Source organism: Brassica rapa, chromosome A05 (assembly GCF_000309985.2).
Source record: "Brassica rapa cultivar Chiifu-401-42 chromosome A05, CAAS_Brap_v3.01, whole genome shotgun sequence".
NCBI lineage: Eukaryota > Viridiplantae > Streptophyta > Magnoliopsida > Brassicales > Brassicaceae > Brassica > Brassica rapa.
The window spans coordinates 17,899,265-17,912,033 of NC_024799.2; the positions used below are offsets into that span (position 1 = coordinate 17,899,265).

General features: G+C 33.4%; 2 long non-coding RNA genes across 2 annotated transcripts; one reads left to right on the forward strand and one right to left on the reverse strand.

The window, feature by feature from the left end:
• The first annotated feature begins 1,589 nt into the window (after window positions 1-1,589).
• LOC117134013 lies at window positions 1,590-7,914 on the forward strand. The gene is made up of 2 exons (XR_004458113.1): window positions 1,590-2,333; window positions 2,402-7,914. It is a non-coding gene; the product is annotated as an uncharacterized LOC117134013 (long non-coding RNA).
• On the reverse strand, window positions 5,971-12,270 carry LOC108871835. Its single transcript, XR_001958488.2, has 4 exons — window positions 10,946-12,270; window positions 10,463-10,702; window positions 10,290-10,359; window positions 5,971-7,018 (listed from the first exon to the last, which is right to left on the reverse strand). It is a non-coding gene; the product is annotated as an uncharacterized LOC108871835 (long non-coding RNA).
• Between the last annotated feature and the right edge of the window lie 499 nt (window positions 12,271-12,769).

Genomic DNA, 12,769 nt, shown 5'->3' on the forward strand with positions numbered 1-12,769 from the left:
AGGATCTTCTTCTGCGCCACAACCTTGATGTGATGCATATAGAGAAGAATTTCTTTGAGAATATCATGAATACAATATTGAATGTTCCAGGAAAGACAAAAGACAACATAAAATCGAGGTTGGACTTGCCGGATATTTGCTCAAGAAGTGAGTTATATATAAAAAGCAATGGACAAGTTCCCGTTCTGATATTCAGATTGTCTTCAGAAAAAAAAGTCTGGTGTTGTTCAACTGGGTGGCATCAGAAGTGAAGTTCCCGATGGGTATGTTTCAAATTTTTCTAGATGTGTTGAAAAGGGTCAAAAGTTCTCCGGGATGAAGAGTCATGATTGTCATGTCTTTATGCAACGACTACTTCTCTTTGGATTTGCGGAGCTACTTCCAACAAACGTACATGAAGCACTTGCATGTAGTATATTATAACGCAGTAATTTTATAATGGTTTAGTTTGCAATAATATATAACTAATAATGTGTTTAATTATTTTTGGAATATACAAGACATTGGAGCATTTTTCAGAGATCTGAGCACACACACTCTTAAAGAAGAGGTCGTGGAAAAGCTTCAGGAGAATATTCGCATCTTATTGTGCAACTTGGAGAAGATATTTCCTCTGAGATTTTTTGACGTCATGGAGCATCTTTCTGTCCACCTCCCATATGAGGTATTGCTTCGTGGACCTGTACATTTCGGATGGATGTATCAGTATGAGCGAGCCATAAAATATTTGAAGGAAAAAGCAAAGAACCTTGCAAAAGTTGAAGGTTCTATAATTTCTGGAAGTTTGAAGGAAGAAACTACTCACTTCACATCGTACTACTTTGCGTCAAAAGTACGTACCTAGAAAAGAGCTCCAAGAAGATATGATGACGGTGGTGTCGCGCCAACACATGCAGTGGCTGGTAGGGGTGGGCGTTCGGATACCCGTTCGGGTTCGGATCGGATATTTCGGATTTTCAGGTATTTTGGTATAGGGATACAGAACCCATTCGGGTATTTCTGTACTTCGAATCGGGATCGGGTATTTTTAGTTCGGGTTCAGTTATTTTGGATCGGGTTTCGGATATTTAGATTTAAAAAAAAAAATTCATTTTTAAGTTTCTTGTATTTAAAAATATAAATTTCACTTAACTGATTTGTTTTTATTTTTATAGATTAAATGATTAATAGATTTGGAGATAATATCTCAAAAACAAATAGATATTAATTTGGCTATTGTTTTTAAACTTTGGATGTACCTTTTGTTAATATATAAAACAAAAATTTTGATATACATTTTAAATGAATATCAAATTATTTTCTCCATAATTATAGATATACTATATGATCTTAAAGTATGTGTAACATTAATATAAATAGTTTAAATAAAATGAGAGATGTAAACTAGAAATATAAGGGTTAGTATACATATGTTTGGTTATCTTCGAATATCCATTCGGGTTCGGATATTAGCCGTTCGGATTCGGATATTCAATCTCTCCTACCTTAATACTCGTTTGGGTATTTTGCTACCTCGGTTCAGGTTTTTTAGATCGGGTTCGGATGCGGCTTTGGGTATCGGGTAAAGTGCCCACCCCTAGTTATGGTGTTTCAGACATCTTTAGCCATATTGGGCGACTCGGTGGGAAATCAAAAGAGGTTTGGTGGTCGAGTGAAGAAGACGCTCATAGTGCATACACTTATATTCTACTCAATTGCGAGGATCTATTTATGCGTTATTTTGAAGGTAACATATATTGACACTTCTAAAAACATATAAGTATAAATTATACAATTACCAAAGATTAATTAATATAAAATATGATTTTATAACCTATTTGTTTCTCAAGTCGAAGAAACATTTCCAGGTATATCCACAAGTGACGTAGATAAAAGGAAAGATCAACACTTTATTAAGTGGTTGAAGAATCAGGTATTAACTCAAACTGTTAATTTTTTCAGGTCGATCACTCTTTTTTCATACATGATATGTATTTCAACGTTCTCTTTATTTTTGCAGGTTGATTATGACGACGATGCAGATTATCCTAAGTGGTTACACGAAATAATTCAATCTCCACTTGTAAAGGTCACCACATCACATATGTATTTCACACGAAACTTTACTTTCACACATATGAGTATGGTAGACAGATGGCGACCAGTAACTATGGAATAAGTGTGAAAGGGGAAACAGATTTCTACGGGATCTTGACGGAGATTTTTGAAGTCGAATTCCCAGGGATATTGATGCTGAAATGCATCCTCTTCAAATGTGAATGGTTCGACCCTGTCGTCAACAGAGGTGTTCGGTTTAACAAATTTGGTGTAGTTGTTGTCAATGGTGGACGAAGGTACAATATATTCTTTTTTTGCCATACATGAGCAAAATAAATTAATTTCTACGTTTTCATTTTTGCAGGTACAACAAATTCGAACCTTTCATCTTAGCTTCACAAACAGACCAAGTTAGCTTCCTTTCATACCCTCGAATGAGAGAATCGGAAATAAATTGGTTAGCCGTGATCAAAGTTACACCTCGATGACGAATCATCAGTGGAGAAGAACCACCATTGCAAGAAGAACAGATAAATGAAGTCGAGGAACCTAAACAAGAAATTGATGACATCCTTCTCATTGATCCGCATAATCATGACTACGAACATCTTACCGACAATGCCACAGACGAAGCTGTTGAAAACGAGTTTAATGAAAATGATGATGTTTCTAGTGATGACGAGAATGTCGATGTATCTGATTGATGTATTTGTTTTTGTGTAAGGTAATGGGAGTTTGTATTAGAAATAAGAGATTAAGATTATAATTAAGTTAAGGAATTGTGGTTTTAGAATTTGGAGTTTGGAATGGAAAGAATAGATTGAGGTTAAAGGGAAGATGGGTTTGGGGTTTGGAATATATGAAGTAGAAGATAAGGAAGATGGGGTTTGGGGATTGAGGTTTCGGATTTTAGGGATTTAAACATAATCCTCGTAAGATAACGAGGAACTAACGACGAAATTAAAAAATAAAGAACGCGGGACTCGTTAATTCCACGTAAGCAAAAATTATCGTAAAAATTTGTAACATAACGAGGAAATAACGACGAAATTAAAAAAAAAAAAGAACGCGGGACTCGTTAATTCCACGTAAGCAGAAATCATCGTAAACACCTCGTAACCGAAAAACGCGGACCTTGCTATTTCCTCGTAAAATAAAAACATGGGCTTTGCAATTTCCTCTCTAATTTGATTAGTTTAAAAAAAAAAAAGAGAAGAAAGATACTGGAATAACATGTGGGAAGAAACAAGGCGAGACCTATATAAGTCTAGCAAGACCTACGTAAGTCTAGCCTTGTCTCCGCCCACATGTGTTCCAGTAATTTCTTCTCCTTCTTTTTTTTCAAATCTTTCTAGTTTGAGAAGCAAACTGGTGAGTAATTATCTCTGATTTGAGAAGCAAATTGGTGAGTTTATCTTTGATTTGAGAAGCAAACTGGTGAGTATTTATAGGAAATTTTGAAAGGTTTTACGACCAATTAGCTTCGTCTCATTCCTCGTAAGTAGAAAATCGGGCCTCACTAATTCCTCGTAAATGAAGAACGCAAGACTCGTTAATTTCACGTAAGCAGAAATCATCGTAAAGACCTCGTAACCGGAAAATGCGGGCCTCGCTATTTCCTCGTAAAATAAAACGTGGGCTTTTGTAATTCTTCGTAAATTTACGAGGAAATTACGCGGATATGTAATCTCTTATATATACTCCCGAGCGCTCACACTTTATTTCGTCTGAAATTCCTCTCTACTTCCTCTCTATTTCGTAGCAATGGTAAGTCTCTCTAGTTCCTCTCTAATTTGATTAGTTTAGGATAGATTAAGTGGTTAGTGTAGGGAATTTAGATAAGTTAAGGGATTTTATGGTAATTAGTGTTGATTAGGTGGTTAATGTACGGAATTTAGCTAGATTTATAGAATTTGTTATTTATTGAATTTGTTATTTATTGTTGATGTTAATTTTAAAAATTAATTTTTTTTCCAGACGGTTCAAAAGAACAGACTTACTCCCCATTACATAGAGATGTTCGGTGAGCCTGGTAGTCGTTTAGACCCGTCTTCTTCAGCTCCCGGTTCTTCGGGTCCGGAGATTGTCCCCGAGACTCAGTCTTCTCAGAGAGTCTCTCGGTCGCCTTCTTCTAGTGCACCATCGGTTCCTCATGTGCCTCCTCCGATGGCTCCTCCGACGATGCCTCCTCCTGTGCCTCCTCCAATGCCCGCCGAGATGCATCCTGATTTGATGGTGCCTCCGAGTGCTCCTTACTCCAGTATACTGTCGAGGACCTTCTCGGTCAGCCAGGCAAAGAAGGTTTATCAGTCATAGACCCCGACTGACCGGACGAAACTTTGTGATATGTTACATTAACTTTTTTAAAATTCTTTTATAACATTAATAAATAATTTATACTTTAAATATGTCTTTTTCAGGTTTGGGGTTGACGGATGTCTTGCATCGGACGTAACCGACACGATCAAAGGTTACTTCTCCAGGCCACATCCGAACTGGAAAAAGACGCCTATCTACGTCAAAGAGACGTAGTTCAAAATTTACGCTGTAAGTTACTATTAATTAATTATATATACATTATTTTTTTCATGATTTATATATATTTTAAACACTAATTATTAATTTAATTTTTGTTTACAGCAATAATATCATTGGTCCAAGGGGGTCAATGAGAGGGTGAGGAAAGCGTTTTATGGTAAGGCGAAAGTTCGCTTGTTGGACGCGGTCTCCAACTGGAAGGGCAACTGGATCGTGAAAGGGTATGAGAGTGGCAAACCCGCTGAGCTCACCACAGATGTGTGGGATGGCCTCATCCGTTATTGGCGGGATCCTGAGTCCATTAGAATCACCCAGTCTTGCTCTACCTCCCGTAACACGGTAAATGAGCACGGCCACAGTACGATGCTTCACTCTACGGGCCAAAAACTCCACACCGGTGTCTGTTTAGAAATGGTAATTAAATATTTTATTTAATTAATTTTTAATATATATATATATATATATATATATATATATATTTATTTATTTATTTATATATATTTTAACTTTCTTAAATATTTTTTAGGCCAAAGAGATGGGACAACTCCCGTCTCTTTTGCAACTTTATGAGAGGATCCACAAGAACAACGCGGGCCAATTTCTAGATGGCAAGTCCGAGCAAATCTTCAACGACTTGGTTGCTCAGGTTGACGAGCGCTAGACCCAGCTAACCCAGCAGTCCACCGACGGATTACCTGTCACCTTATCCACACTTGAAGTAGATAAGATTTACGAGGAGGTAATTTTTTAAAAATTTTAATTTTTTTATTATTCATTAATTTAACTTTAAATTTTTACTAACAATATTTATTTTTTGTTTTTAAGGTTGTCTCTAAGAAAAAGGGACGTACGTTGGGGATTGGTTCCGTCAACGATGTTCTGCGAGCGACATCGTCTTATGGTCAGACACGGGAAGATGAAGTCACTCAGCTGCGTAGAGAGTCCACTTAGCTGTGTAACGAGTTGGACTCGACACGATCTGTGTTCACAGCTCGTGTGGGTGGAGTCGAGGGCTTCTTGGACGTTATAGCGGCCACAAATCCGGAATGGGAAACCTTGTTGAGGAACATGCGACGACAAAATCCCATTCCAGGCGAGTCATCATCCGACACATATGCCGAGGCGGATGTAAAGAGGAGTGGTGAATTTTACCGGACGATGAACGATTCTTAGTTCTTTTTTTTCGGTTGTTGTATTATAAATTCAGAACTTATTTATATATAAAATATTTTCGTATTGATTTTTTTAAAAAAATTAATTTTATTAATAAATTAAATAATTTTAATTATTTTTAATTATATTTTTAAATTCTGTAAAATAATAAAACGAAGTAAATTCGTAGCTAATTTACGACCTACCGTGGGAAATTTACGAGGAAATGACGAGGAAGGTTAAACGAGTATTTTACAAGGAAATACTTTCGAGGTATTTACGTGTACTTTACGAGGAACTCCTTTCGAAGTATTTACGAGAAAATATAGCGATGTTTTTACATGGAATAATTACGTGGTCTTTACTACAAAATATTGTACTTCGTCTTTATGACGACATATTTTCCTCGCTAAGTTACGACGAATTGGTGAGAATATATGCGTTACGACGAACGAGTAACGACAAAACGTAGTTTCTCGCTAATTCTTTGTAAAGCCTCTTTTACGATGAATTTACGAGGAATACCGCTGTCGTTAAGCTTATTTTTTCTTGTAGTGAATGTTCTTTCCTACCGGCATTTGTCAAATTTTTAATGGGAGCTGGCCTAGTTTGTAAAGTTTATGGGATTTTGTTGATTAGGTATTTAATATTTTCTTGTCAATTCTATTGCACCCAAGTTTGTCTTCCAGTTCCCCCTGCCAGTTCCGCTTTAAGCTTAGAATTCAAAATGATACTGGTAAGAAATATATAGTATAGTTACCATACACAGAAAGAACAAAATTGTCAAATATTGCTGGTGTATAATTACTTCATTAGGACCTTGCTTTAGTTAATTTTTTCTGTTCGCATTAATATAGTTCTCTGTTCAAGTCATTTTCATATTGCACGCTTAACCTAGTATAAAATATTCATATGAGTTAGAATATGACACAAACACTGAGACAAATTATAAAATATGATAAATTTCTCATCTCGTGATCGGCAAAATAGGGTACAAGTTACAATATCATAATGGCCATGTGAATTAAAAGACCCATGAACATGCACATGCTCTTGTTCCCTGCCCCTCTCGTGGACCCCAAATTTAATAAACTTCTCATTAGATAGAAAAGATCAAACTACATGATTAATTGATCCTATAATAGGAACTTCCGCTGAAGTGCCCGCCATCACGAGTTCGAGTCCTGACCATAACGAATTTAACATAGTTTCCGTTTGGCCTCCAGGATCTTTCTCGCCAGTTCCGGTTGGACGCGGTGGGATAGTCGGACTAAGTGAAAGGTCTGGATACCTGGTTTATCAAAAAAAAAAAAATTGATCTTATAAAAGTAGTAATTCATAATCTGAATAATAATAATTATAATGCTCAATCAAAAGGGTTTTAAAAACCATGGCATGTGGTTTTTGTTTTACTAAACATACATGGGGTTTTTGTCACTTGGGATTATTACATTTTTTCTTTGTAACTTGGAATTATTACATGTTAATAAATCAATTTTACTAGCTTTGATTCTTTTGTTTCATGATGATCAATAATTTTTTTTTCGAAAAAAGCACATGGCATCAGTGATAATATATAATAATAAGAACCATCAACAAGTGTATAAGAGTACGTATTATGTGTACACAATACTAAAATGTTGTCTTAAATGTATATCCACTCTTGCGAATGTATAATAACTAACTTATAAACTTTTTTCTTCTTGAAAATATGAAAATTATAGATTTAAAATTAGGAAAAACATATATTTTGAGAGAGATGACTTAAACTAAAGCCGCCACAAATATAATCATCAGTTAGTTTAAACATGACAGATTACGGACCACATGTCCAAGAAAATTCGGATACCAATTTATGATGAAATGACAGCAGACCACAGGTAACGTTTGCAACGGATTGTTCTCAATTGGTGAAGATGGTTTCGGAACCAGAAGAATGGCCAGCATTCGAAAGCTATTTGGAAGACATACAGTTTCTCAAAGGAAGTTTCCTCAACTCAGATATCGTTCATGTACCTCGGACAGCGAATCTTCGGGCGGATAGTCTAGCACGCAGTGCTAGGAAACAATCGTCCTTTGTCGTTCACATGGATGCGGAGTTACCGATTTGGTTTACAGAGTCAACATGAGTCTGTAAATTCTTTGCTGTCAAAAAAAAAAAAAAAAAAAAAAAAAAAAAAAAAAAAAGACAGCAGACCAACTTTAATTTCTTGTTTTTGATTGCGTAAGATACTAGGTTCAGAATAAATATTATATATAAAAATTATTTCATATATTATATGTTTCTAACATACTACTCCCTCCGTTTTTTAATATAAATCGTTTTTAAGCTATGCACATAGATTAAGAAAATCATTAGTTTCTTATATTTTCAAAACAAAAACATCATTAATTATTTACCTAACCACAATTCAACCAATAGAAAAATAGAAGATATATTATCATTGGTCAGACAACATTAATTATTAATAAATGTTACATAGAAAACCGAAAACGACATATAATTTGGAACAAAAAAGTTTCTCTAAAGCGACTTATATTGAAAAACGGAGGGAGTATAAAATAATAAATATATATTGAATAATTAAAAAATTAATAACTATTACTTATATAACTAAATTAGTCCGAACATATAAATAAATTTTATTAATCCAAAAAATATTTTTTCTATTTGATATGATATATAATTAAATTTAAATGACAGTAACATATATATAGTATATTTTATTATTAATATTTATGAAATGATGTTTTTTGCTCATATGTTTTCCATATCATTTGTATATGTTATAGCAAAAAATTAAAATTACTGATAACAAAATTTTCACTGTATGATTAATAAGTTAAGTAATTTATAATATTTTTAAAAATTAAGTCATCAATATATTTTCAAATTTTTTATCAAAAAAAAATATCAAAGTAAATTTCAAAATTAAGATATTTATGTTTTTTTATATGTCATATAATTTAATTTAAAATGATATATATATATAAATATATATATATATATATATATATATATTTATATTTATATCTTTTATTTTTAATACTTATTAAATGAGACTTCAACTTATATGATTTTTTAATTATTTGTATCATGTCATAACAAAATTTTTAAACCATGGATCACAAATATAACATATAAAGAATTTTTTAATGTTTAGTATATGGTTTTTTTTTTTTGACGTCAAAAGACTATTCTATTAATCAAACTTGAGGTGGTCTGGGTAACCAGACCGGAATAGAACAACCAACAAAGTGTAACTCTCTACGGAAAGATCTAGCAGTCTTAGCTAAAAAATCTGCAGTCTGATTATGCGCCCGTGGAACGTAAGTGATGTTGAAGTCCGGGAAGCAGATTTGTAGCGTCTCTATTCTCTCCAATTCCGTCGCAAAGCTTGGCCACGCCTGGGGATCCTTAACCATAGCAATCAGTTCCTTACAGTCTGTCCCAAAGCTCTGGCAGGTCGAGTGCTGCAGCATATTCTCCATCGCCGACCGCAGTGCTTCTACCTCCGAATGCAAGGCCGATTCCCGTCGAGGGAAGTTTTTTGTCCCCATAAGCTGAATATTCTCAGAGCTATCTATCCATGTCCATCCACATCCACTGAAGTTAGCTGAAAGAGTCCAAGATCCATCTAATAGACAAATATTTCCCAAACATACGGCTTGGGGTTCCTCATTCATAGTGTCCTGTGTCACAGCTTGTACCACTTCATTAGCCTCAAACCGTGCATGGCATTCACTCTCAGCATGTTTAGTATATGGTTACTATGGTTGTTTAATTTATTTTTATAGTTTAAAATTAAACAAATATAATATAAGATACACTTATTTTTATCAAATCTTTATTATTCAAAATCATTAATTATCATATATACTTTAGCCATATTAGGAAATTCCGTAATTTTATTTAAGGAAATAATGAAGCACATTAATAGTGTATTTATGGTTAGTTTAATAAAAAACTTATTATATATTTAGATGGACCAACCTATTTCTCTAAGAATTCTAAGAATCATTCTAGTGATGACATGTGGCTACAAAAAATGTTAGAATGCTTCTCAAATAATATATAAAGGATGTTCAACCAAATTTTAGCTAACAAAAAAAATGTTCATTGCTAAAATTTCGAGTAAAAGTTAATACATAATCAGAACACCATTAACCCTACCATCCCTAATGAAGTGCTTAATCACTTTTTTTAATAATAAATAGATGTTAGCACTTAATTTAAGAAATCTATAAATTATTGTCTTCCAATGCAAGTTGCTTATTTTGAGGTTCTTAAAAAACAATTTATGAAACATTATGATGAGAAGGAAGCTAACTTATGAAACTCAATCAATCATATGAATGTTATCGAATAACCTCAGGACTTTCTATTCACATGCATGTTTCAAAACACAATCATCAAACGACTAAATAATCTAACTTCTTGGACCTTTTTTTTTGTCAACATCCTCTTGGACCTTATTCTATTAGAATGGAAGGATTATCCAAACTCAAAACAAACTAAAGAAAGAATCCAAACTCAAAACAAACCAAAGGAAGAAACTGACCTAACCTTGGTCGAATAATGTCAGTCCCAAAGATGATGCCCTTCCATGGTATGCAATGGGAAGACGAAACCTGAAAATAACATGGTAATTCCCAAGATCCAAATGAACAAGTTTAATCTTTTTTTGCTGACCCTACAACAATCCAAAACAAAACAAAACACCCAAAATCTTACTGAGCTTTCAGGTTAATTTGTCTGATCAACTTGAGCTGCATTGATTGTAGTAGTGATGTACTGAGCTTTACCAAGAAAGAGTTCGAATTCGTGAAAGCCATTTGCCTGGGAGTGAGTTTGGAGAGGAACCTCCTCATCGTTGTTAGCACTGCAGAGAAACGATTGAGTGAGAATCCTGAACATAATGTCTCCACTATGATCATAAACCGCCATTTGATGTCTTCCCAGAAACAACACAATCTACATAAAAAGCAAGACTTTTTATCAGAACACGATTTCAATCGTGTACCAGTAAGAGAAAAACACTATAATCACCAACTAAAGCTACACACAGAGTATCAAGAAACCCTAAAGCTACAAAACAGAGTATGAAGAACCCTAGAATCACCAATTAACCACAAAGACTAGCCTTTTACGACATCAAATTAGGGGAAATCAATGAAATCGATCAAATATTTGGTGAGTATCCAGAAATCAACTTACCTATTGGGGATGAGAACTCAAAATCAAATCTGTTCTTTTGCGGAGATGAATCGAATCGATTTTTTGATCCGTTCAGTGTGTTTGTGCGAATATTTGTCTTCTTTTCGCGTCTTATGTGATATCTATTTGTCTCTCGTTTTGGTTCAGAACAGAAATCAAAAATATCTAACGACGAGAAGGATCAATGCGTATTTATTGCTTTGTTGCTTTGATCTTCGTCTTGATGAAGGTTTCATCAGAAGAGAAGAAGAGAGAGAGACCGAATGATTTTGTCAAGAAAGAGAGAGATGTATCTCCAAAACACAACACGTGTCTCACAAGTAGCGGTGCTTCTAAAGTCTTATTAAGCATCGTTTCCTCTCATTAATCCTATTTTTCTTTTCTTTTTTAATCTTTATTAGGCTTAGCACCAGTATTAAGCGCTCCCGTTAAAGATGGTCTCAGATTTTTAAAACCAACGAAAACTTCTAGTCTTAACAAGAAAATTCGATCCGCATTTTTTACCAAAAAAATAAAACGATCAGCACTAGTAATACGTACGAGTGTGTGACATGCCATGTTAATGCAAATGTTATTAGGCTTCAAATATCCATTTGGATATCCAAAATATCTCCCATTTCTTTGATAAAAAATAACTCCCATTACATTAACGATGCAAATTTAACTTATTAGACGAGTGATTTATATCACCCACGAAACCATTTCCTTAAACTGGTGTAGCCATGCATCAAATTTGTGATAATTGAAGTAAATTAGAGTAAACATCAATAATGTCAAGACTCGAGAGGAGATGGTATCTGGAATTTATTGCGATGATGATTGGAATACTTGGAACTAAGTGGCAAGTAAAGACTCGGATAATGGAGACCTCCCATACCTCCCATATTATAAAACGAGCTTGTGTCAGTAAGTATCCATAGTAACTAAATATTGCTAACCAAAACAATATTTCTATTTTTCTTCACATTTAATTTTTGACTGATATTTTTATTCACAGTTTTTTTACTAAACTTTCTCCTTCACAGTTTTTATTTTGAATTAAAAAAAACTATCTTTTTTTTTTTTTTGACTGATAAAGAAAACAATGTTGGTTTAGGAAAACATATCTTATACTGTAAATCATTTTTCTTATATGACAACAAACTATAGTTACTAGACGTTGTGTCGCTCCTGTACGTATGTTTTATGTATATTGTTTTCTAGAATACTACATAAAGGTAACTAAATACTAAAATAACTTATCAGCATATTAAAAAGTAAATTTATTTGTCGATGTTTATTTTATTTTGCAATTTTGTTATTTTATAATAATAAAAATATGTTTTATAATAGGGAAAACTGTTTTTTTAGAGCAAAAAAATGGTAACTATGTCCCTTTAGACTAATCTATATTTTGTGTCATATTTTCCTATAACACCCTTTAATATTTTTGAAAATAAATTTAATAAATAATTTTACAAACAAAAAAATTTTGGAAAAATAGTAACTTTTGATAAACTACCTATATGAACTTAGTGATATTTTTTCCAGTTATAAAAAAGTTAAAATTATAAATTTCATATTATGTTCTAAATAAAGTAGAAATGACATTCTACGAAGTAGAAAACGAAATCCACTTTTTCCATTGAATCTACAATGTTTAGAATACGTGATCTACGTAAATAGGAGTATTCTAAAAATATTTAGAATACACATTCCGCGCTTAACCTATCATTCTAAAATCTTTAGAAATCAAAATCTACACATTAATATAAATCTAAAACACGTAGAAACTGACTTCTACAGATTTACTATAAATCTAAAACATGTAGAAATCAAAATCTA